This window comes from Peromyscus maniculatus, chromosome X (assembly GCF_049852395.1).
Source record: "Peromyscus maniculatus bairdii isolate BWxNUB_F1_BW_parent chromosome X, HU_Pman_BW_mat_3.1, whole genome shotgun sequence".
NCBI classification, from domain to species: Eukaryota; Metazoa; Chordata; class Mammalia; order Rodentia; family Cricetidae; genus Peromyscus; species Peromyscus maniculatus.
The window spans coordinates 43079561-43101575 of NC_134875.1; the positions used below are offsets into that span (position 1 = coordinate 43079561).

A 22015-nucleotide genomic window follows, 5' to 3' on the forward strand; every position below is an offset into this window, starting at 1 on the left:
CATATTTAGGAAGAGCTGATTTATGACTACTTTCCCCACACTGTTGTGGACCATCTTACTCTTTGCCTTTTGAAGAAAGATGGGCTTTAGATGTCCTGGTGATACAGCAGGACCTAGTGTGCCCTCTGTGCTGGACAGGATTCTGGAAATGTAGCTGAAGCAGAGATAGTATTCTTCATCCTGATACTGAAGAACTTTGTATATCATGAAAGAATATACTGTTCAGATTTACCGTGGGTGGAAGTTACCCTTTCTGTTGAACTCCTGGAGATGGCAAAGGTTTCAGTGTCCTGTATGTCATTTAGGTTAAGTTAGTCAACTTTCACAAACCCTGGAGGCTGTGATGTCAAACCATTGTCCAGGCCATCTCTGCCTACCACCTGTTCGCTCTCCAGAAATTTCAAGCACCACAATCCCATTGGCACCCTTGAAGGCTATTTTGTTTCTGAAAATCTCCCATGCTTGTTTCTGTTGATTAACTACTTCATACTGAAGACTGCTTTTACAAACAGAAAGCTGTTCCCCTCCATAGGCCTTTAAAATGTGCTAACATTTGGTGATCTACAATCTCCGCCCAAACAAGAGGAATGTATCACTAGTGAGGAGGGTATTCTACAGCTGATGGTCAAATGTCAGAATGAAGACTTTCCTTTACCCAGTTACCATATATTGAATTAACATCAAGGACCTGGAACAAGTCATAAGCTAAGCGTTCCATCCAATAAAAAAAGAAACCACTGAAGTGTTTATACTGCTGGAAAAAGACAGAATCATGGCCTATCGCAGAAGTTGACACACAGCTGATATTTGCTTTTATGAGCTGAATAGAAAGCAAGCGTTATGTGTCTTAAAGTGGTTTTTATCTCTTGGCTCTGGGGTGGAAGCCAATGCTAAATCCAATCCTGTCTTCCTCTGATTTCAGACATGGTTTGTCCATCGGAGAGCAGAAGAGAGGAAGAGAGAGAGGTCTGTCGTATTACAGAGCATACCTCCTCGTATTGAAAAAGTCATTCTCCTTAAGGAAAGGGATGGCAATCCCCAGAGTGTAATCTATGTTCAGGGGCAAGATGGAAATTTGGTGACACCTGTACTCAATGAACAGCTTAACTAAAATTCAGCACTCATGTTAACAATAAAATCATGAATTTCCAAGTTATTTAATTTCATATGCTTTCTGGGGTTTTGTAGTATATAGATGTACACTCTTCAGGAAATGCCATTTAAACAAAATGACAACTTCTGTTTTTTGGGGGGTGACATTTCTAAGGCATGATTATTACTTGCACAGATGACTATTCCCTACACATGTTATTTGTGAAACAGTGGATCACTTAAGCCTTCTTGATTCAGGCTCACTTGATCCTTTGAACAAGAGATTCAGTAGTAACCCTGCAAATGTAGAATCTACGGAGAAGGTGGGCACAGAAAGTATTGATGGTGATGATTACTTTTTATTTGGGGAGGGGTCACAACAATTCTTTCTTTTTTCTTTCAATGAAAATAGACATTTTTGTCACATAATATATCCCGATTATGGTTTCCCTTGCCCCTACTCCTCCCAGTTCCTCCCCACTTACCCGTCCATCTGGACATATCTACCTTTCTGTTTGTCACTAGAAAACAGCTCAGGTGGGTGGCAGCCACCCAAAGGCCAGCCGGGGTCCTCAAGGAAAGCCTGGGCTGACTAAAGACATTGACAGGCAGGAGGGTGCCATTATCATGAGCAAATATATGGTGGAAAAACGGGGAAAAAGGTGGGGCAGAATGGCTCATGTGCTGTGGAAAGAGGTGGAACAGAAGAAGGAAAGGTGGTGAGGATCCGGCTTAGGTGGGTGGCCTGATTGTCACCCAGGGAAGTGATGACACCTGGGCCCAGGCTGCAGCAAAGGGCCACATTTGGGTCCGTGGTCCTACTGTAGCCAGGGTCTGTGTTGACATCCATGGGCCATGTTGCCACAAAGGCCACAGGATATCCAGTGTCTGGGTTGCCACCTGTGGACAGGTAGGTGTCGAAGGACCATTCCACCTCAGGGGCTATACTGATATAAGTGGCCTATACTGCTACCCTGTGCCATGGTGACATCAGGGAGTGAGCTGCACCTGAGAGCCATGTCTGGGTCCATGGCCTTACTGCAGTTGGGGTCTATATGTTGGAGTCCATGGCTCCTGCTACCATTGAAAGCCATGCATGTGTCTAGGGTCTGGGCTGTCACCTGGGATCGTGTTGGTGTCCCTGGACAATGCTGCCTCTGGTGCCATGCCAATATAAGTGTCCTGTGCTGCCACTTGTGGCCTTGGGACATCCAGGATATGTTGCTGCAGGGGACTGTGCCTGTGTCCATGTTCTACTACAGCCAGGGTCTGTGTTAAAGTCCATGTCCTATGTTTTGCCACCAAAACCACATGGATGCCCAGGGTCTGTGACACAACCTGTGGACTTGTTGTCCAAGCCTCCAGAGCCATGCTGATCTGAGTAGCCTATGCTACCACCCAGGCCCTAGGTGTCATTCGGGCCTAAGTAGCTTCTGAGGGCCATGTCTGGGTTCATGTCCCTACAGCAGCCAGGGTCTGAGTTGATGTCTATGGCTCCTGTTACCACAAAGGGGCATGAAGATGCCTGAGGTCTGGTCTGCCACCTGAGACCATGTTGGTGTCCCATGGCCAAGCTGCTCTGTTTGGCCTGTGTTATCACCTGGGGCCATGGCACCTCAGAGGCCATGCTGCGGTCTAGGGTCATCTTTTGTCACCATGGGCCATGTATATGCCCAGGGTCTGGTTAGTCACTTCAGACCATGTTGGTGTCTGAGAGCCATGCTGCTTGCTGCTGGGGCTGAACTGCTTTGAGTGACCTGAGCTGCCACAGGGGACATGGTAACATCTGGGCCTGAGATGCTCTGCAGGGCCACCTCTGGATCTGTAGTCCTGCTGTAACTGGGGTCTGTGTTGATTTCTGTGGCCCTTATTACCATAGGGGGCCATGCATGATGAAATCCAAGGGCAGTGCTAAGCCAGCCCTGCCATGTGTTGGCCCGAGGAAAGCTGGCCCTGCTCCTCACTAGACGCTTCAGCGAGAGTGCTGACCCTGACCCTCACAGGAGAGCTGGTCCCAATGGCTTGGGCATGGAGAGCTGGCCCCCTGTACTTATGAGAGTTGGCCCCACCCCTCAACACAGGCATGAGAGAGATGGTCCTGATGCCATGAGCATAAGAGAGCTGATTCCACCCCTCACCCGAGGGGGGCAGCTCTTCTGTCAAGGACTGGCAAGCTCAACTACCACCCAGGTTCATATCCAGGTCCTTGGATTGGCCCACCATCTACCCCATCTAGGACCTGCTTGAGCATGTGAAGGGACTGGTTCTGCAGATCTCCATGACTAGGGGCAGCCGAGGGATGTCAGAGAGGAGTTTCAGTGAGGATCCAGTGATGATGGTGGACCAGAAACCAGAGGCCTTAAACCAGATCAATGACTCATTGCAATTTTCATTTTCAGGTGGGGCTGATTGAACAAAAGGGTATACTGCAGGACACACCAAGGATCCCAGTGCCACTCAAATGAATGAAGAGATGTTGAAGAGGCAGGAAAGACAGAGGAGAGATGTGGGTCTTTTGTTTGGTTGTTTGGTTAGTTTAGTTTGGTCTTTCTTTTATTTTCTTTTGGGGAGGGACACTGCAAGAGTGGAGGGAGGATATGAAGGAACTGGGAAATGAGCAGAATTGGAGTGCATGATGTGAAATTCCCAAAGAAATAATAAAGGTGTGTGTGTGTGTGTGTGTGTGTGTGTGTGTGTGTGTGTGTGTGTGTGTGTGAAAACATACAGGCTTCTAAAGGGTAATAATGAAATAATCTATAGCCGAGCTGTTATGGTACACACCTTTAATCCCAGCACCTGAGAGGCAGAGGCAGGCCGATCGATCTCTGTGACTTCGAGGCCAGCCTGGTCTACATAGTGAGTTCCAAGACTGCAAGGGATACACAGAGAAACCTTGTCTTGAAAAACCCAAAATAATTAATTAAACAAACAAACGAACAAAATAAAATAAATAAATAAATAAATAATAACATAATAAGTAAAACAAAAACTAACATGTTAGAACTGAACAAAATTTGGTGAGTCTGGGGTCATTCAGAAATTCACTGTGACCATGAATAAATTTTAATAAGAAGAGGTTTTATTAAATAAATACTGGTGCCAGCTGCTCATGACACCAAGACTGCAACTGAGATCGCTCCCAATTGCAGCCCCTGGTCATATTAATCCAAGGCTTATAAAGCCAAAACCACAAGATTACATGTATTCTGTCTACATGAAAGCATGGTCTAATTTTAACATATATGTCTTACAATTGTCCCAGTCATGGAGCATAGTACGCAAGTTTGATTACAAAAACAGAAATAGTATTTAGTCCTATGACCTATTATCTTGCTAGAACAGCAGATTTTACAGGATCAGTCAATTTAAGGACAGTCTTCAATGTCTTAGAAAAATAGGGGGTGATGGTGAGCTCCTAGGGTACAGCTTGTACAAGCTAGGGGCTTGCATGTTCCAGGCATTTTTTTGCTCTTTGGTCTCTCAAGCATAGTAAATCTAAACTTTAAATGTAATGTTATCATTCACAAAAATAAACAGGAGGAAAAGAGCCCAAGAGAAGACACAAGAATCAGAGACCCATTTGTTCACACACTCAGGAATCCCATAGAAAACACTAAACTGGAAGCAATAATATATATGCAGAAGACCTGGTGCAGACCCATGCAGGCCCTGTGCTTCCTGCCTCAGTCTCTGAGAGTTCAGAGGAGCTTTGCTCAGTTGATTTAGAGGGTCTCCTGGTGTCCTCCATCGCCCCTGGCTCTTACACTCTTCCTGCCTCCTCTTCTCTGGGGTTCCCTGAGCCCTGAAGGAGGAATGTGATGGAGACATCCTGTTTAGAGCTGAGGATGAGATGCACTGGATTGTTATAGGCAGCTTGATTGGGCTATTTACAGTAATTCAGAAGTCAGAGGCGTCCATGCTGACATAGGCTCTGGAAGCTCTGTCCTAGTCCTGACATTATGCTTTTCAGGGGAAGCAAACTGTAGTTACCGGTACACTGGTTTGTGAAGTTGAAATAAAAGGATGTCAAACTCTGCAAGTAACTCAATGAACCCTGATGGTATCCCTGTCCTGTGCCATTGGTGTTATGCCCATTTCATGGTTAAGGAAGCTGTGAACAAGGCATTTCATTCAGAGTCCCAAGATATATGGAACTCAGGCTTCGGGATTTAGCTAAATAGAGCCGACACTGTCCATCCCATTTTCTTTTTTCTTAGCTGCTTCTTTCTTTGCCTTCTGCTCTCTTCCTCCTCTGAAGTTATAATGCAGAGGTCTCCTAGAAATTGTGTGGTAGTCAGTGAGAGGGAAATCTGTCCTCTGAGGCCCAAGTACAAATGTCAAGTGCCTTTCCATGGCTCCACATCACCATAAAGACCCCAGCTTCCTGCATTAGCATGCTGCAGACTCGGGGTCTCTGTCTCTTTATCTACATTGACAATCCCATGGACAGCCAAGTAGTCAACTTTTATAAACACACAAAATACATTATAAGGCATATGACACCTTTTCTGAAAAAAATAATATGTGCCTGATTTAACCACCATCAAGAGTGGGGAACGGTCAGTACCCCTCTTACTGACAGATTCCCTAGGTTTTCCCTGCTCTTAGAATTTTTGGGGGGGGTTAGGATTAATAATTCATCCAATTTTTTTCCATTACTTTTTCTTTATGTATATATGCATGTTCATGTGTTTGTATTTATTTCTTTTTTTCTTTTTTTCTTTTTCTTTTTTTTTTTTTTTTTTTTTGGTTTTTCGAGAAAGGGTTTCTCTTTGTAGCTTTGCGCCTTTTCCTGGAACTCACTTGGTAGTCCAGGCTGGCCTCGAACTCACAGAGATCCACCTGCCTCTGCCTCCCAAGTGCTGGGATTAAAGGCGTGTGCCACCACCGCCCAGCTGTGTTTGTATTTCTAAATGGTCTTATTAATAGAAAACATGGAGCCGGATATAGGGGTAAAAACCTGAGAGAGATCAGAGGAATAGGAGCAGCCACACACTAACCTCACCTTGCCTACTCCAAAGCTTCCAAAAGGAGACTTCCTGTGTACCCATGCCTCTATGCCTTGCTGTTCTGCCATCTGATTTGCTCTCTCTGTCCAGGTACATCACTTCCTCTTCCTGCCCATCACTTTCTGTCTTTATATACCTCAAGACCTCTGTGGTTACCTAGTGTTGGAATTTAAGGCATGTGCCACCACACCTGACTCTGTTCCCAGTTATTGCCTTGAAATCACTGAGATCCAGAACAGATCCCTGCTTCCCAAGAGATAGGATTAAAGGCGTGTTCTAATATTGCCAACTTTTGTGTTTCCTTATAATGGCTGGCTTTTTCCTCTGATCTCTATGCAAGCTTTATTTATTAGAGCACAAATCAAATTTCACATTTCTCCTTTTTGGTCTAATAAAATAAAGTTATAACTAATATAAGAAAAGCTATATACAATAAGTACATTAACTATATACAATATATATGCAAAATATATATCAACAATGTCTACTCTATTTGCATTTGACAAATTTAGAGAAAATATTCCATTATCTATCCTATTATGGTGAGTCCAAAATGTTTTACCTAATTCACTTTCTCTCCTAACCTATATTACCAACAGAAAACTATCTTATGATGCCTTTCAATCTTACACACTTAACTCCTCTTAGTGAGTTGCTTTTCTGAATTTCTTAACAAGAAAACTGTAACTACAACTATCTAATCTACAACTCCCTCAGACACCAGAGAAGGAAATAATATTACCTAGCAAAACAGAAAGTACAAACCAGTGACTTCCAAAGAATGTGAGTTGACAGAAACAGCCAGCTTCCTGGACCAGAGTTTCTCTGGAATGTTGGGGCATCATCTTCGACCTATAGGCTTAGCAGATCTGACAGACTCATTTGTGAAGCAGGATGTATGCAAGGCCTACAGCTCAACCACACATTCAGTGAGAGTATTTCATGTACCAGATAAACTTGGATGCTGCCAGTGTCATGTCATGATTCAGGATTTTAAATTCTGGAAATGGCTGGTATTTTTGGAATTCAGTGTAGTGGGTAGCCATTCCAGCTTTGATCTGGAAATTCCAACCCCTATTGAGGCTTCTGCAACTGTCATGCCTACAAGGCGGGGCCAAGGGAGGCGCAGAGATACCCGAGTTCTGAATGGGCCAGCGTGCTCTCTCTGTTCCTGGACCCTAGACAGTGGAGGTTGACCGAGCAGAGCTCCAGAGAACACCACTGGACTTCCATACACCTTCCCTAGAGCCCACGACCTACCTTTCCCTTTTTGGGAAGTAACCCACTAAATAAATCTTTCTTTTAACTACGTGGAGTGGCCATAATAATTTCACCAATATCTGGCGCCCAACGTGGGGCAAATTCCAAAGGCTTAATTTCACCAATAATTCAGCTTCCCATTCTTCTTAGTTTAAGGGTGGCTTCACCTCCTTTATTAAATGCCAGTCTACTATTGAGAGGTCAGACTCTGTCAGCCTAGTTACTCCTCCAAGAATAACTGTTTCATCTACTGTGCCACTGCACACCCAAAGCTATCAGTCCACTACCTGTTCAGCTGCCTTTGTAGGAAGGGGCACTGTACCTTTTCCAGATTGCAAAGCCACTTCAGTGATGGTGCCATATTGCCTTGGCCTCAGAGGACTCCTGTTGCCACAACTGCAACCACACTTTTCTTAGCAAGGATTGGTAGTCCTTTGTTTTATGTCCTGCTTGTCCATTTTGGACAACATACTGCCAGCAGTCAATTCAAGGGCATTTTCTTGCTCAGTGGCTAACTTTTGCCACAGTGAAAGTAAATTCCATGTGGACATTCTTCAGTGCCCATATCTTATCTAAAGTACATTGGTGATGCCAGGAGTAGACATGTCTCATAGTCAGAAAAAAAAAAGAAAAACAAACTTTGTTATTAAAACATCTTAAATGCCATATACTGTAGATCGCTGAAAGGTTTGAAAATGACCTGTATATCTGCAATATATCTCTGCTTCATCTTGAAAACATACCTAATATGACTACAAGTTCAATTGTAATAACTAACTACTAACTTTCATTTCTTCATGTCCTAATATTTGGTAATAATAGCTTTCAAGGATTAGCAAATTGCATTACATTTAAAATGAACTGTATAGGTACAATATCTTGAACAGTCTCAAATTGGTATCAACATACATACTTTGTATATGATATATAAGAATCCAATCCAATGTAAATTGTTTAAAACTAGTAGATGCCTTTTAAAAGTAGAGTCAATAATCTACCTTTTATCTATATCCTCTTTTTCTTTTCAGAGTATATTCAATAATCTACCTCTTATCTATATCATCTTTATCTTTTTCTTCCTTTTTCTTTCAAACAAGAACCATAAATCTAATTTCCTTTGTTTAACTTTTTTCCTGACCACTACCAATTAACAACTTGTAACCAACCATCCTAAACAATGACAATTATTCAAAACCCATTGAAAGACCAAACAACCTGCCTCGGGATGGCAGGCAGCTGTGTGCGCTGGTCAGGACTCCAGGGTCAGGGGCCTGAGTCCCATGTTCCATGGTCCGATGTTCTGATATTGAGATGGGAGAGGAGAAGGGCTTCCTTCCAAAACCTTGGCCTCCTTGGTGAAGTGCATTCAGGTGGAGGCTGCCCCACATCACCCGAAGCAGGGATCACTAGGGGCCGGGGACATCCACAACCTCCCCTCAACAGGCAGGCCGTCCAGGTCCCTGAGCTAGAGACAAGCACACATCAAAAGAAGAATCATTGCACCCTCCTGCCCTCTAGTCTACCAACACCTGGGCGCAGACCCCACCTTACCCGTCTCCTAGGCAACACCAGGCAACCATTCTGACCTTCGTCCAGCTCTGTCACAATCCCTCTCCTCTGCAAAGTCCTCCATCTCCCACTCCTCAACTCCTCCAACCCGACCCTACCCTATACCAATTATCAGGCATCACAGGAAACGTCTCTTTCCATTCTCTAATATCCCCAAGACCCTGTAAGGCCTGGAACTCTCTGTATCCTCTGTGGACACCCACGTACCTGTGGCAGGGCTAGGCACACACAGGACTCACTCAGCTCTTCAAGAGATTCAAGTGGACCTAGGACAGGCAACATAGAAGCTGAGGGACTCTTAACACAAACACCAGGATTCCTGCAGCACACAACCACCCCTATTCCAGGCGTCCTCACACAAAATTCCCTCCAGGGCCCCAAACCCATGGAAGAGAAACAAGTGTCCACAGACAGAATGGGTCTGCCCACCAGCCTGCATAGAAAAACACTAACAAACTCGAAAACACCCCACATCCCACATGCAGATTCTCAATTTCTCAGCTACCCTCTGGCTCCCTGTCCCCCCAACCATTTCTCTATCCTCCTCTACCTCCAGTTCCACCTGTATCTCTGTCTTTCTCTATCCCTCCTTCCTATGTACACTCTAATCCTGGTATCCCGGGTAGCTAGGCCATGTTCAGTCGGGAAATGCTTTGCACTCCCCAACAGGAAGCCTTGCTTCAATGAGCACTGAAAGCCTACAAAGGCCCACCTCCACACTCCTGACATCTTCCATGATGGAGCCTAGAAGAAAATCACTCTCCCTGCCACCTGGAGACAAGCCTGTCTATGCTCTTCCAAATCTTCCTCTCTACAAAGCTTCCTGGAGATATTTGATGAGGCTAACAAGGGAGCTTCCTAGTGCTTGGGTTGGGGGTGGAGGCCCTGACCTCCTAGACCTGCCTGGCAGGCCACTTCAAAGGACAGTCCTGCCACCTTCCCGATGGTTCCTACACAATGCTCCAATCCACTATGGCCCGGCTCGGCCCTGAGCCCCAAAACACACACAGGTTGCAACACTCCAAAACTTGTGCTCACCTGAGCTGGAGCTGAACGATGGAGCCCTGTAAGGCTTCCCCTACATGCCAACCCGTGCTTCCCCTACATCCCAGAGCTGACCACCATAACTGTTATATACTGTTCCTCTGAGTCACTGTTTATGTCTTCTCACAGTACTGGGGCACAGTAATACCCGGAGTACACACACACACACACACACACACACACACACACACACACACACACACGGACTCCTGTGTACTCAGCAGTTCTAGATCTCTAGATAGAGGCCACTGTTAATTTCAGAGCCTTCTCTAAGTATTCTTCCATCTGAGATGATGCCTGGACAGGGTAGTGAAGGACAAGGGCTTTTGGACCTTTGATTCTAGGGGCTCTAACCTGGTTTAAGGCAAGGTGAGCTTGGCAGGTAAGACAGGAGTATGCAGCCTGCAGGTGTGTCCTGCATCCCAGAGGGGAGGCTTGTCAGGGGAGGCAGGGGCCATGAAATCTGGCCTCCATGGTACCTAAGTCCTACACGACCTGTTTGTGAACACCCCTGAGTCCAAACCCTTCTCAACCTGCTTCTAATTGGATTCACTTTGAGCCAACACACTGTCTTACTGGGTACACACACAACCAGCTTGTAGAGGATGATGATGGGTGTGGGCTTTCAGACCCCTTGTAGGGATCTAGATATCTGTTTCTGGAGCAGGAACCTTTTCTGACAGGTCCCAGGCCCTGAATTCCACTTGAAGCACAGATCCAGGGAAAACCCGGTAAAAGGAACAAAAGGCAAGCCAGAGAGAATATCTGGCAGCCAGAGAAGAGAGGGGATGGAAGGAGGAGTTAAATGGATGACAGACATTTGGCCACAGTGGCTAGCCACCAGGCCTGAGACCCTGAGACCCTCCCAGAGATTCAGGGCAGAGTTTGTGTGGTCTCCGGAAGTGAGCTGTGGGTACTGCTGGGGATGCTCAGACAAAAGCTAGGGGGTGGCAGGGTGGCCTTGTGCACCATGGTACAGGCAGGCAGGCTCGCGCCCTGGCAGGAAAAGCTACCCACACCGACCATGATGCAGCCCAGGCTGCACAATCCTCTGCTGAGAAGTCCTCTGCTCCTGTCAGACGTGGCGCCCAGAGGACCCGGGAGGCTGTGCTTCCGTGACCCGCAAGCCAAGCCTCTGGTGCCCGCCCGGAGCTGGTCACCTGGACCCTGCTTCCACCTCCAGCTCCCCTGGGTCATAGAGCGGGCAATGGAACCACTTCTTTTCCTGGGGGACTCACGAGGAAGCCCTTCCATAGCCTGCCCGCCTCCATTTCCAATGAAGCACATGGACTTGCTGGCGGAATCCGCAAATTGCATCCGCCTAATGGCAGCAGAGCACCGCGAATGTCAGCCTCCAATGGTGAAGGGTGCTCTGCCTCCGCCCTTCGCAAAGCAAAAAAAAATTTTCAAAACAAGGCCGGAATTCTCCTGTCTAGTTCCAAAATGGAGGCCAACCATGTAGGCCTGGACTGTACAGACCTGAGGCTCTAGGGCTGCTGCTAGGGATCCCAGAGTGTGCGGCGGGTGGGGGTGCGGTGGACAGATGTTGGTTAGCGACCTTAACAGGTTCCTCCATGCCCTGTACTGCCCTGACACAATCGGCTTTGGGCTCAAGCCAGCCCATGAAGGCGGGTGGTGGAGGGTGTGATGGAGGGGCCCAAGTGCGGAGTGTGTGCATGTGGGCGCAGAAGCATTGGACAGCCCACACCAGACCCTAAGGGAATAGTACACAAACCACATGCCAATCTGGACTCTAGGGGAGGAGCCTCAGAAACATACTCAAGGATTTGGGGACCAGGGGCTGAGCGTCGCCCCCTATCAGCCAAACCAGGGTATTCTCACAGCTGCATTCCTGCCCTAGAATGGCCCTCACCCCTAACACACACACACACACACACACACACACACACACACACACACACACACACACACACACACTGCAGCTTTCAGAGATCCAGCAGCTGTCTACAAGACGCCACCCAACTCAATGGCACCCTAGGCCCAGCACGGGCTTCACACCTGGCAGAAGGCCGCTCTGGGATGGACACAAGGGAAAAGGGCAGGCAGCTGTGTGCACTGGTCAGGACTGCGTGTTCGGGGGCCTGAGTCCCATGTTCCATAGTCCGATGGTCTCATATTGAGATGGGAGAGGAGAAGGGCTTCCTTCCAAAACCTTGGCCTCCTTGGTGAAGTGCATTCAGGTGGATGCTGCCCCACATCACCCGAAGCAGGGATCACTAGGGGCCGGGGACATCCACAACCTCCCCTCAACAGGCATGCCGTCCAGGTCCCTGAGCTAGAGACAAGCACACATCAAAAGAAGAAACATTGCACCCACCTACCCTCTAGTCTACCAATACCTGGGCGCAGACCCCACCTTACCCGTCTCCTAGGCAACACCAGGCAACCATTCTGACCTTCGTCCAGCTCTGTCACAATCCCTCTCCTCTGCAAAGTCCTCCATCTCCCACCTCTCATCTCCTCCCACCCGACCCTACCCTATACCAATTACCAGGCACCACGGAAAACCTCTCTTTCCATTCTCTAACATCCCCAAGACCCTGTAAGGCATGGAACTCTCGGTATCCTCTGTGGACACCCACCTACCTGTGGCAGGGCTAGGCACACACAGGACTCACTCAGCTCTTCAAGAGATGCTCTCATCCACCATGCCCAGGAAATACACACAGGACGCACCACTCCAAACCTTTTGCTCACCCGAGCTGGAGCTGAAGGATGCAACCCTAAAAGGTTTCCCCTACATGACAACCTGTCCTTCCCTTTCAACCTGGACTGATGACCATAAACCCTTATATACTCTGCCTCTTAGGCACTGCTTATTGGCCCTCACAGGAATAGGACACAATAAACCCAGGCACACACAAACACAAAACACACACAACCAACACACACACACACACACACACACACACACACACAGAAGTGCACCTGCGTGCTCCACAGTTCTTGGACTCTAGATAGAGCCTTCTGTTAATTTCAGAGCCTTCTCTGTGTATTCTTCCTGCTGAGATGATGTCTGGACAGGGGAGTGCAGGACAAGGGGGTCTTCTACCTTTGACCCTGGGAGTTCTCCCTGGATTTAAGGCAAGGTGAGCTAGGCAGGAGAACACAGGGGTATGCGGACTGCTTGTGTGTCCTGAATCCTAGAGGGGAGACTTGTCAGGGAGGCAGGGACCTGGAATCCTGGGCCCCATGGTACCTAAGTCCTGCCTGGCCTCTTTCTGAGCACCCCTGAGCCCAAAACCTGCTCTGGATGCTTTTTCTGGAATTCACCTTGAGGCACCTCACTGCCTTGTGCTCCGGGGCCACTTGGTACACACAACCAGATTGCTTAGGATGATGATGGGGTGCTTCCCAGAGTCCTTGTATGGTTCTTGGCATGTGGCTCTGGAGCTGGAACCTTTTCTGACAGACCCCAGTCTCTAAATTCCACCTGTAGCACAGCTGAAGGGGAAAGAAGCCATTTGTAAATAAACAAAAGACAAGCCAGAGTGAAGGCCTGGCAGCCAGAGAGGAGAGGGAATGGCAGGGAGGGTGTTACATGCATGACCGACTTCTAGTCTCACTTGCTACATGGGCCTGAGCAGCCTTGAACCTCTCCCACATACTTGGCAGTATGTGTGTGGTTTGCAGAAGTTTTTTCGTGTTTCTGGGACAGCTTCACCTATAATTCCTGGGTCGACATTTGGACTTTTTCACATGGTGAGGTAGGCCAGAAGAAATTCCCTACATCAAACCAGATGCAGCATAGAGGGTCTGGATTCTCCATGGTACAGCGACAGCAATTCTTCTGAGAGAATATTTTAGTTTACATACATGTTTTCTATATACAGCACTGATATATATCATATATTTTTATTTTCAATGTATATAGAATATATATATATATATATCATATGAGTAGGTTAATTATTCTATCCTGACCCATATAGTGTCAAATGACATTTGAACCCCACTCCATATCTTTGCTTATAATGGATATAAACAAGGAGTAATTTTCTTGATTTAAAAATTTACTTAAAATAGTTGTCGACATATAAAAAGGTATAACATTCATGGAAGAAGAATTGTAAGATCACAGAAGTGTCTCAGGTAAAAGCATTTCCTTCAGTGAGCCTGAAACCTGTGTCTAGATCCTCTGGAAACCATAGTGTCCCTGTGGTTCTACCTTTGTTTAGGTAGATAGAAATTAAAGAAGCGAGCAGAACAAAGCTAAAAATTCTAGGTCCACTACTGTGTGCGTTGAGAACACAAAAATAAGGGAGACCCTGTTTCAGACAAGGTTAAAAATGAAAACTAACTGTTAATATTTGTTCTGACCACCGTGTATACTGTGCCTCATGCACTACACATACAAACTTTTTATACACACACATACACAGTCATACACACACAGAGAAATTTAAAAGATAAACTTCAAAAATAATTCTGCCGTGCTGAATGTGCTATAAGAGGCTTATTATCTTAGCATTGGATGATGAAAGCAGGAGGATGTTGAGGACAATACAGTTTGAAAAATAATAGTGGAAGAGATCCTAAATCTATTCCGGTATCAAATCACCTTGGAGTATACACAAACTTGAGAAAGAGCGATGGCTACATACACGAAGTTCCTAGTTCCATGCCTGGTTCACCGACTAAACCTTGATAAGCCTTGTAGGGATGAAGAAATTCAATGGAGCGGTAACTTCTTTTGTATTGTTTTGTGTATTTTGTTATTCATTATCATTCTAGACGATAGAGGAGGAAGCGTGAGTATACGTACATTTGAGTAAAAACACAGCAAAGAAAAAAAAAACCTATGGCTATATGTGAACATAATATTCATTGTGGTAAATAAGTAGGAACTATGATATCAATCTTTTCAGAAACTTTAAGTTTTAAATAATGCTGCATTGGAGGCTTATGCTTCAGTATGAGAAACAACAAATACAAGGATAGAGAGGCACACGCACAAATACAGACAATGCTCTCATTTGTAAATAATTTGCATTTTGAACTGTATTTTAAATAGGACTTGCTCTTCTTAGGCATATTATGTATTATTATAGACTTTGGTATCTGAAAGAATTTCTTATTAAAAATTTTAAATTTTAAGTTTCATTATTGCTTTAATATCCCAGGGAGCAAGTGGTTGTTGGCAGAGTGCTTTTCCTCACGTGTTCAAGGTCCTGGTATCCGCAATCAGTGCTGTAAAGTATTCATAACCTTGATTTCATATCTTCTCCAGTTCACAAAACTCTAGAGCCTAGACCAGTGAAAATGTGACTGGCCGGTGGTGGATGACTTTAATCCCAGCACGTGGGAGACTTAGTAAGAGGGATCTCTTAGTTGGAGGACAGCCGGTCTACAGAGTGAGTTCCAGGGGCGGCCAGGGCTACACAAAGAAACCTAGTCTTGCTAACAACAACAAGAACAACAACAACAACAACAACAACAACAACAACAACAACAACAACAAAAAAGACCCTGAAGTTTTGTGAGAACTTGCCAATACACACTCAGAAATGCAGCTGTTTTTAGTATTTTTTTCCCTCTGAAACATCCACGAAAGCAAACGTTCTTGCCCTAAGTTTGGGGAACCCGCACAGCCTTGCAGAGGGCGGCCACACTTTAGCGATTACTTAGCTCAAACCACCACAACACCCGCGCCTAACTGGCTGTGCACAGGCAGAGGGTGGGGGTGGCTGCTTAGTGCTAAGTCCCTGAGCCCTCTCTGGCCTCCCACAGCCTCCTCTACACCAGGTACGTGATTCCGGGTCCACGAAGCCCTTCCACCAGGCTTTGCAGATGCTGCCCAGTGCACAAACTCAAGGGTCCCTAAACGCATGAAAAAGGCCATCCCACGTGGTGTCTCCTCCACCTGCCCCAGGGTCCCAGCAAGCGCCAATTCCCAAAGCTCCCAGATTCAGGGTCACACACTCAGTCAAGGGAGAGGCCCTGGCTTCAGAGAGATTGCTCAAGCTACCAGGAAGGTGGGGATAATGCAGGAATCTTACGTGATCTAGGCCTGGCCGTCCTGTGGTCGGATCTCAGCCATCTGTGGGGACTGCAACCTCCAGCAGCATGCACTGGGCGCCTCCTTCCCACTCTCCCAGCTCTTAGTTGAGGGTAAGTAGGAAAGGAAGAAAGAAACTCCTGTCCCTCTGAGTGCTGGCCCCGCCCAGCGGATAACTGCTCTCTCCTAGATTCGCCCCAGAGTCTCAGAGGGCGGGAGCTGTGGACCTGGGAAAGCCTCCAGGGTTTCTTTTCTACTTCCTGAGAAAATCTTTAGTTCCATTAAGTGAGACAAAGGGTGACTGAAGGAACCATGTAACGGGAAATTAGCATTTACGGGAAAAACAAGCTTAAATAAGTTTTTTTTTTCTTTCTTTTTTTTTTTTTTTTTGAGACAGGGTTTCTCTGTATAGCTTTGCGCCTCTCCTGGAACTCACTTGGTAGCCCAGGCTGGCCTCGAACTCACATAGATCCACCTGGCTCTGCCTCCCAAGTGCTGGGATTAAAGGCGTGCGCCACCACCGCCCGGCCCATAAATAAGTTTTAATAAGGATTAAAGTGTTGTGCTACCTCACCCCTTTGGGTGTTTTTCCTGCATGTATGTGTGTGTACCACAAGCATTCCTTGTGCCCACAGAGGACAGAAGAGGAACTGAGAGGGTACTGGAGTCCTTGGAACTGGAGTTGCAGACACAGATGGCTGTGAGCTGCCACAGAAGTGCTGGCAACTGTGCCTGGGTCCTTTGGAAGAGCAGTGGTTGTTGCTCTTCAGGAGGGTCATGTCCTCAAGTTCTGGCAGGCAACCAGACCAATGGCAACAGCTTATATTGTCTGAGGAAATCTCTTGGACCATCAAACCACAAAACTCAAAGGAGGTTTCCCACACCTGTCACCAGATTTTGTCTCCTAATGTCTGTGCTTCCAGGGGAGGGCATTGTTCCCCAGGATGGGATATTTCCAATTAAATTACATGTACATATTTTGTATATGCATTTTTAAGAAAGCCTATGAGAAATAGATCTGCCTATGGATTCTTTCAAACACCAAAGAAGTCATTATCCATTCACTCTCCTGCAGGCTTTCCCACCCTATACATTACCCCCACACCCCATCATTGCCCTCCCCACTTATGTTTCCCCCCATTTCCCCTTCCTGTCTTCATGGCACCTGTGATCTACTACAGAGCCAAGAAACCAAAAGAAATAATTCTTATGTGTGCTCTGTGCTTTGTAAAGGATTTTGTTGTTGTTGTTGTTGTTGTTATTGTTTTATTTTTTAGGGACAGGGTTTCTCTGTGTACCCCTGGCTGTCTGGGACATTGCTCTATAGAATCAGACTGGCCTCAAACCCAGAGATCTAACTGCATCTGCCTAAGTATTGGAACTAAATATGTGTGCTACCACCTCCCAGTGTTAATTTTTTTAATTAGCAGACTAAATGTTGCCTTTCATTATTGATGAAATGACATTTTTACAGATGTGTCTCATTTTACTTTGTTTATTCCCCCTCCCCCCACTCTACCCTGTACCCTGATTTCTTCTTTCTATCTGATCGTCCTGTACCTCCACTCAAATAGTCCTTCTCCTATTTGGTTGAAAGCAGTCGATCCTACTAAAAATTCCTCCCATGAATGTTCCTGATACCATTTTTCACATGACCTCCCGTTTATCTGAGGATCAGAGGAAAACGCCAGCCACTGTAGTAAACATACAAGTCAGGCAGTGGTAGCACAACCTTTAATTCTATCACTTGGAAGGCAGAGATCCGTCTGGATCTCTGTGAGTTCAAGGCCACACAGCAAACAGAGCCAGGCATGGTGGTGTATACCTTTAATCCCAGCACTAACCATAAAGGTCTGCAGGTCTGTGCAGACAGATAGGAAGTGACAGCTGGGCAGAGAAAGTGATGTAGCTGGGCAGAGAAAGGAAATGACATGGCAGAACAGAAAGGCCTGTAGGCATGGGTATACAGGAAGTAGTTCTCTTTGGCAGAGGATCTCCAAGTGATAAGAACATGGCTTGCTTCTTTCAGCCTTTCTGATCTCTCAGCATTTTACCCCAATATCTGTCTCTGGGTTTTATTTTTATTTTTTTATTAATAAGACCATTTAGCAATTGGTCCTACAGAGGTGAACATTAGGTGGCTCTTAATGGGGTAAAGATAGCCCAAGATAATCTGTCTCAGGTCTTTCATGCTTCCTATTCTTCCTAACTACCAGAAGTTCCAACAAACTAATTAGATTCATAGATACTTTAACATAGGTTTGTGTTTGCACACACACACCCACCCACCCCCAGAGAAATACACACACACACACACACACACACACACACACACACACACACACACACACCCTGCCTAAAGCTTGGAACTTCAGTTAACCGGAAACTGCAATTTGTAGTCAGTCACAATAAAAGTGTTACAAAGTGCAACTACATGGAAGTGAAGAATCTTGCTTTGATCCAAGTGTTTCTGGCATATTCCCACCCAATTAATGCATTTGTAAACGGACCAGTTCATGTCCAGAGAATCTCACATATGGCACTTACACAGCTCTGACTGTCTTCCCACCCTCACCTATATTAACACCTTTGCTGCATGGTGAGAGCTCCTTGTCTTCCCTCTGGCCCTGAAAGTGCTGTTGGTCTTTTCCCTGTGGCCTGCTTGGCGTTTTGTGTTGTTTGCACAAGGAGACCTTAGTAAGCTCAGTTACTCCAGTGGTGGTAGGTCTGAATCATCTGTGCATGCATTCCTATTCTGTTTATTTGTCAGTAAGTAGCTGTCTAGGGGCTTAGTTAAACTTTTAACTAATATCATTTCGATGAATGTATGTGAGGTAGACCTGGTGACCCACATCCATGACCCCAGCACTCAGAAGGCAGAGGCAGCAGAAGTCTGCCAATGCTATGTAGCCAGATCTTGTCTCAAAACCAAAGTAAAGACACTAAATCTTCTCAAGAGGCACATGGGTAACAGGTGTAGCTAGAGTACTAGATTAGCATGCAGGAGGTCCTGGGTTCCATCCCAGCACTGCCAATCAAATGGAAACAAACAACACCATTATTTCCCTACAAAGTCTGGATGCATGTTTTCATTCATTGTACAGAAGTGAGTAACATTAAAAACTTTTTCGGACGATTCCTCAGGCCAGAAATACATAAGGAATAGGACTTCCCTCTTGTCTTTTCATTTGCTTCATGATTTTACTGAACTAAAAATAGCCAGCCAAGTTTGGAAGAATGCTTAGCATGTGTAAGGTCCTAGGTTTGGTCCAAGCCTCCCAGTCCCAGATAAAGCCACTTTTGTTTGTTTGTTTGCCTGTTTGTTTGTTTTGTCACCTGAGACAGGGTCTCCCGTAGTTCATCCTTGTCTGGAACTCTCTGTGGAAATTAAGGTGACTTCAAAATCCTGATCTTCCTGCCTCCAAATTTAAACTGCTGGAATTACAGAAACACATCCTGCATTAGGGTAGTCTTTTATTTAGTGGATACAGTGAGCCTGATAGTTCAGGAGATGACAATACTTTTTTTAAATTTTCATTTATTTTATTTTATTTTATTTTAATTTTATTATGTATACAGTGTTCTTCCTGCAGGTATCCCTTCAGGCCAAAAGAGGGCACCAGATCTCATTACAGATGGCTGTGAGCCAACATGTGGTTGCTGGAAAATGAACCCAGGACCTCTGGAAGAACAGCCACTGCTCTTAACCTCTGAGCCATCTCTACAGCCCTAAATTTTCATTTATTTTCATTTGATGTACATTTGTGTTTTTCCTGCATGTATGTTTGTGTGGGGGTGTCAGATTCCCACTAGGATGAGTGGGGTGGGGATTGATTTGAAGAAGGCATGGGTTACAGGGCTGTAAAAAGCCCCTTTGTTGTGATGTCTATAGGTAAGAAGGGGGTTAGGATAGGTGCTCAGGTTAATGACTGGCTAATTTGAGTGGCTTCAGTGGGCAAGGCCAGACTTACCTAGTAACTGGCCCCAGGGAGATTAGGGTAGGGAAATACTCCTGAGGGGTTGGGATCCAGAGTGAGTTAGCTTCTGGTTTTTTACATGTGAAAGGCACTAGCCCAAGCAGTAGTTTACTATCTCTAGGCCTTGGGCAGGGCATTGTCTCCAGCACCAGCAAAAGCCTAGGAAGTCACACCATCAAAATCACAACAGAAAGGACCTCCTGTTTGCAACAGGCTTCTCTATAATATTTCCTTAATTTGTTTTCCTTAGGGATGTCTCAATCAGGAGTATCCTTTTGAAACCAGATCCTCGGTAGAAAGTAAAAGAGTAAAGGCACTGAAATCCCAAGGCAGGAGTGGTTAAAAATGGCTTATTTTATGAGGAGCTGGGGATGGAACCCAGGTTCTCAGACATGCCAAGGCACACCAGCAGCCCCTCAACTGACATTTAAAAGCCTCCATCAGTGTGGAGATTTTCTGCCTCCATTCCCTACAATCCCAACCCCCAGTATTCTTTCCCAGCTGATGCTCCCCTTATGACCAAGGGCCTGCTGAGGTGCTCATCCTTGGCTCAAAGGCCCTGACTTCCCAGGCTTTGTTTATCTCTCACTCACTTCCTGGCTGTTAGGGTAGAAATAGATAAATCAGAGAGGAGGGGAAGGAGAAAATTGGAGCCCATGAGGGTCTTTTTCTTGGACAAGGAGGTGTCTTTCTTTGCTTTCCAGGGCAGCGAGAAATCTCACAATATCCCCATTGCCTTCTCCTGGAGAGGGATGCTTGGGGGAGGGGTAAAGACTCAGGCTGCCATTACATCTCTTAGGAAGTGGGAAGTGGAGGTAGCCTGTGACTCTTCCTGATGGTTTTGAGTGGCACTCTTATGCAGTGAGGAAAAGTAAGGAAACACGACAGAATCCACTAACAAGAGATTTATTAAGACGAGCAGAAAAGGATAGATGTGAGCAGGCTTGCTGAAAGGAATCGTGTGTGAAGGGAGAGGGGAACATGGGGCCTGTCTTTTAAAAGCCAAGTCCCATCTGTGCACACAGGCCCATGTGGCTATTCCACGCATGCTCATAGATCATGTGGCTGTGTCACGTGCTTACACAACCACAGGGTCATGGGTCCCGCAGTATATATGACCCGGAAATGACTAGGTGGTATAGTCATGGAGGATCAGAGGTTTCAAATGACCCCCAGTGAGTTAGAGGCTAGCCTGGCACACACATAAGCTTGTCTAAATAATTAATTTAAAATAATGTGTGGCTGGGGAGTGGTGCTGCATGCCTTTAATCCCAGCACTCAAGAGGCAGAGGCAGACAGATCTTTGTGTTCTAGGACAGCCTGGTCTGCAGAGTGAGTCCAGAACAGCCAAGACAACACAGAGAAACTCTGTCTAAAGAAACAAAAATAAATACATAAATAAATAAAAAAAATAGTAAAGTGGTGGATGGGGGCGCTCTGTGTAGATGGCTTCGTGGTTAAGAGCTCTGGCTGCTCATCCAAAAGGTTGAGGTTCTATGTCCAGCATCCACATTGTGACTCATAGCTGTCTGTAACTCTAGTCCCAGGGGATCTGACAAGGTCTTCTGATTACTGTGGGTATCAGGCACATACACAGTGCTCTAATAAACACTCAGGTAAACAAGTCATCATATAAACATATATGTGCTAATTATTTTTTAAGTTTTCTGTATGTTTAACACTATCTGTTTTGTTTCATGTGTTTGAATGTTTTCCCCTGCAGGCACCTAATTGTAACAGAGGCATGCAGTTCACAGAGAGGCCAGAAGAGGGCATCCTATCACCTGGACTGGAGGTTTAGGCCCTTAGGAGCTGCCATTTGTGTGCTGGTAAGGGAATGCTGCTTCTCTGCAAGAGTGGCAAGGGCTATTAAGTGCTGAACCATCTCCCCAGCTGATGAACCAGGCTGCCTCCATCTTAGGCTTGAAAGCCATCTTATAGTAAAGACAAAGTAGGTTCATTCCTGTTGATGATTCAATCTGTATCTCAATGATTGTGATATACCCCACCTGCAAATGCCAGCATACCTGGCTGTTCTTCTGCTT

General features: G+C 45.9%; 1 long non-coding RNA gene across 1 annotated transcript in view; it reads right to left on the reverse strand.

The window, feature by feature from the left end:
- LOC143270984 (uncharacterized) overlaps positions 1-16100 on the reverse strand; it is a 35540-nt gene extending 19440 nt beyond the window's left edge. Inside the window, exon 1 of the long non-coding RNA XR_013048216.1 lies at positions 15995-16100. This is a non-coding gene — a long non-coding RNA (uncharacterized LOC143270984). The remainder of the gene's footprint in view (positions 1-15994) is intronic.
- Positions 16101-22015: the final 5915 nt, after the last annotated feature.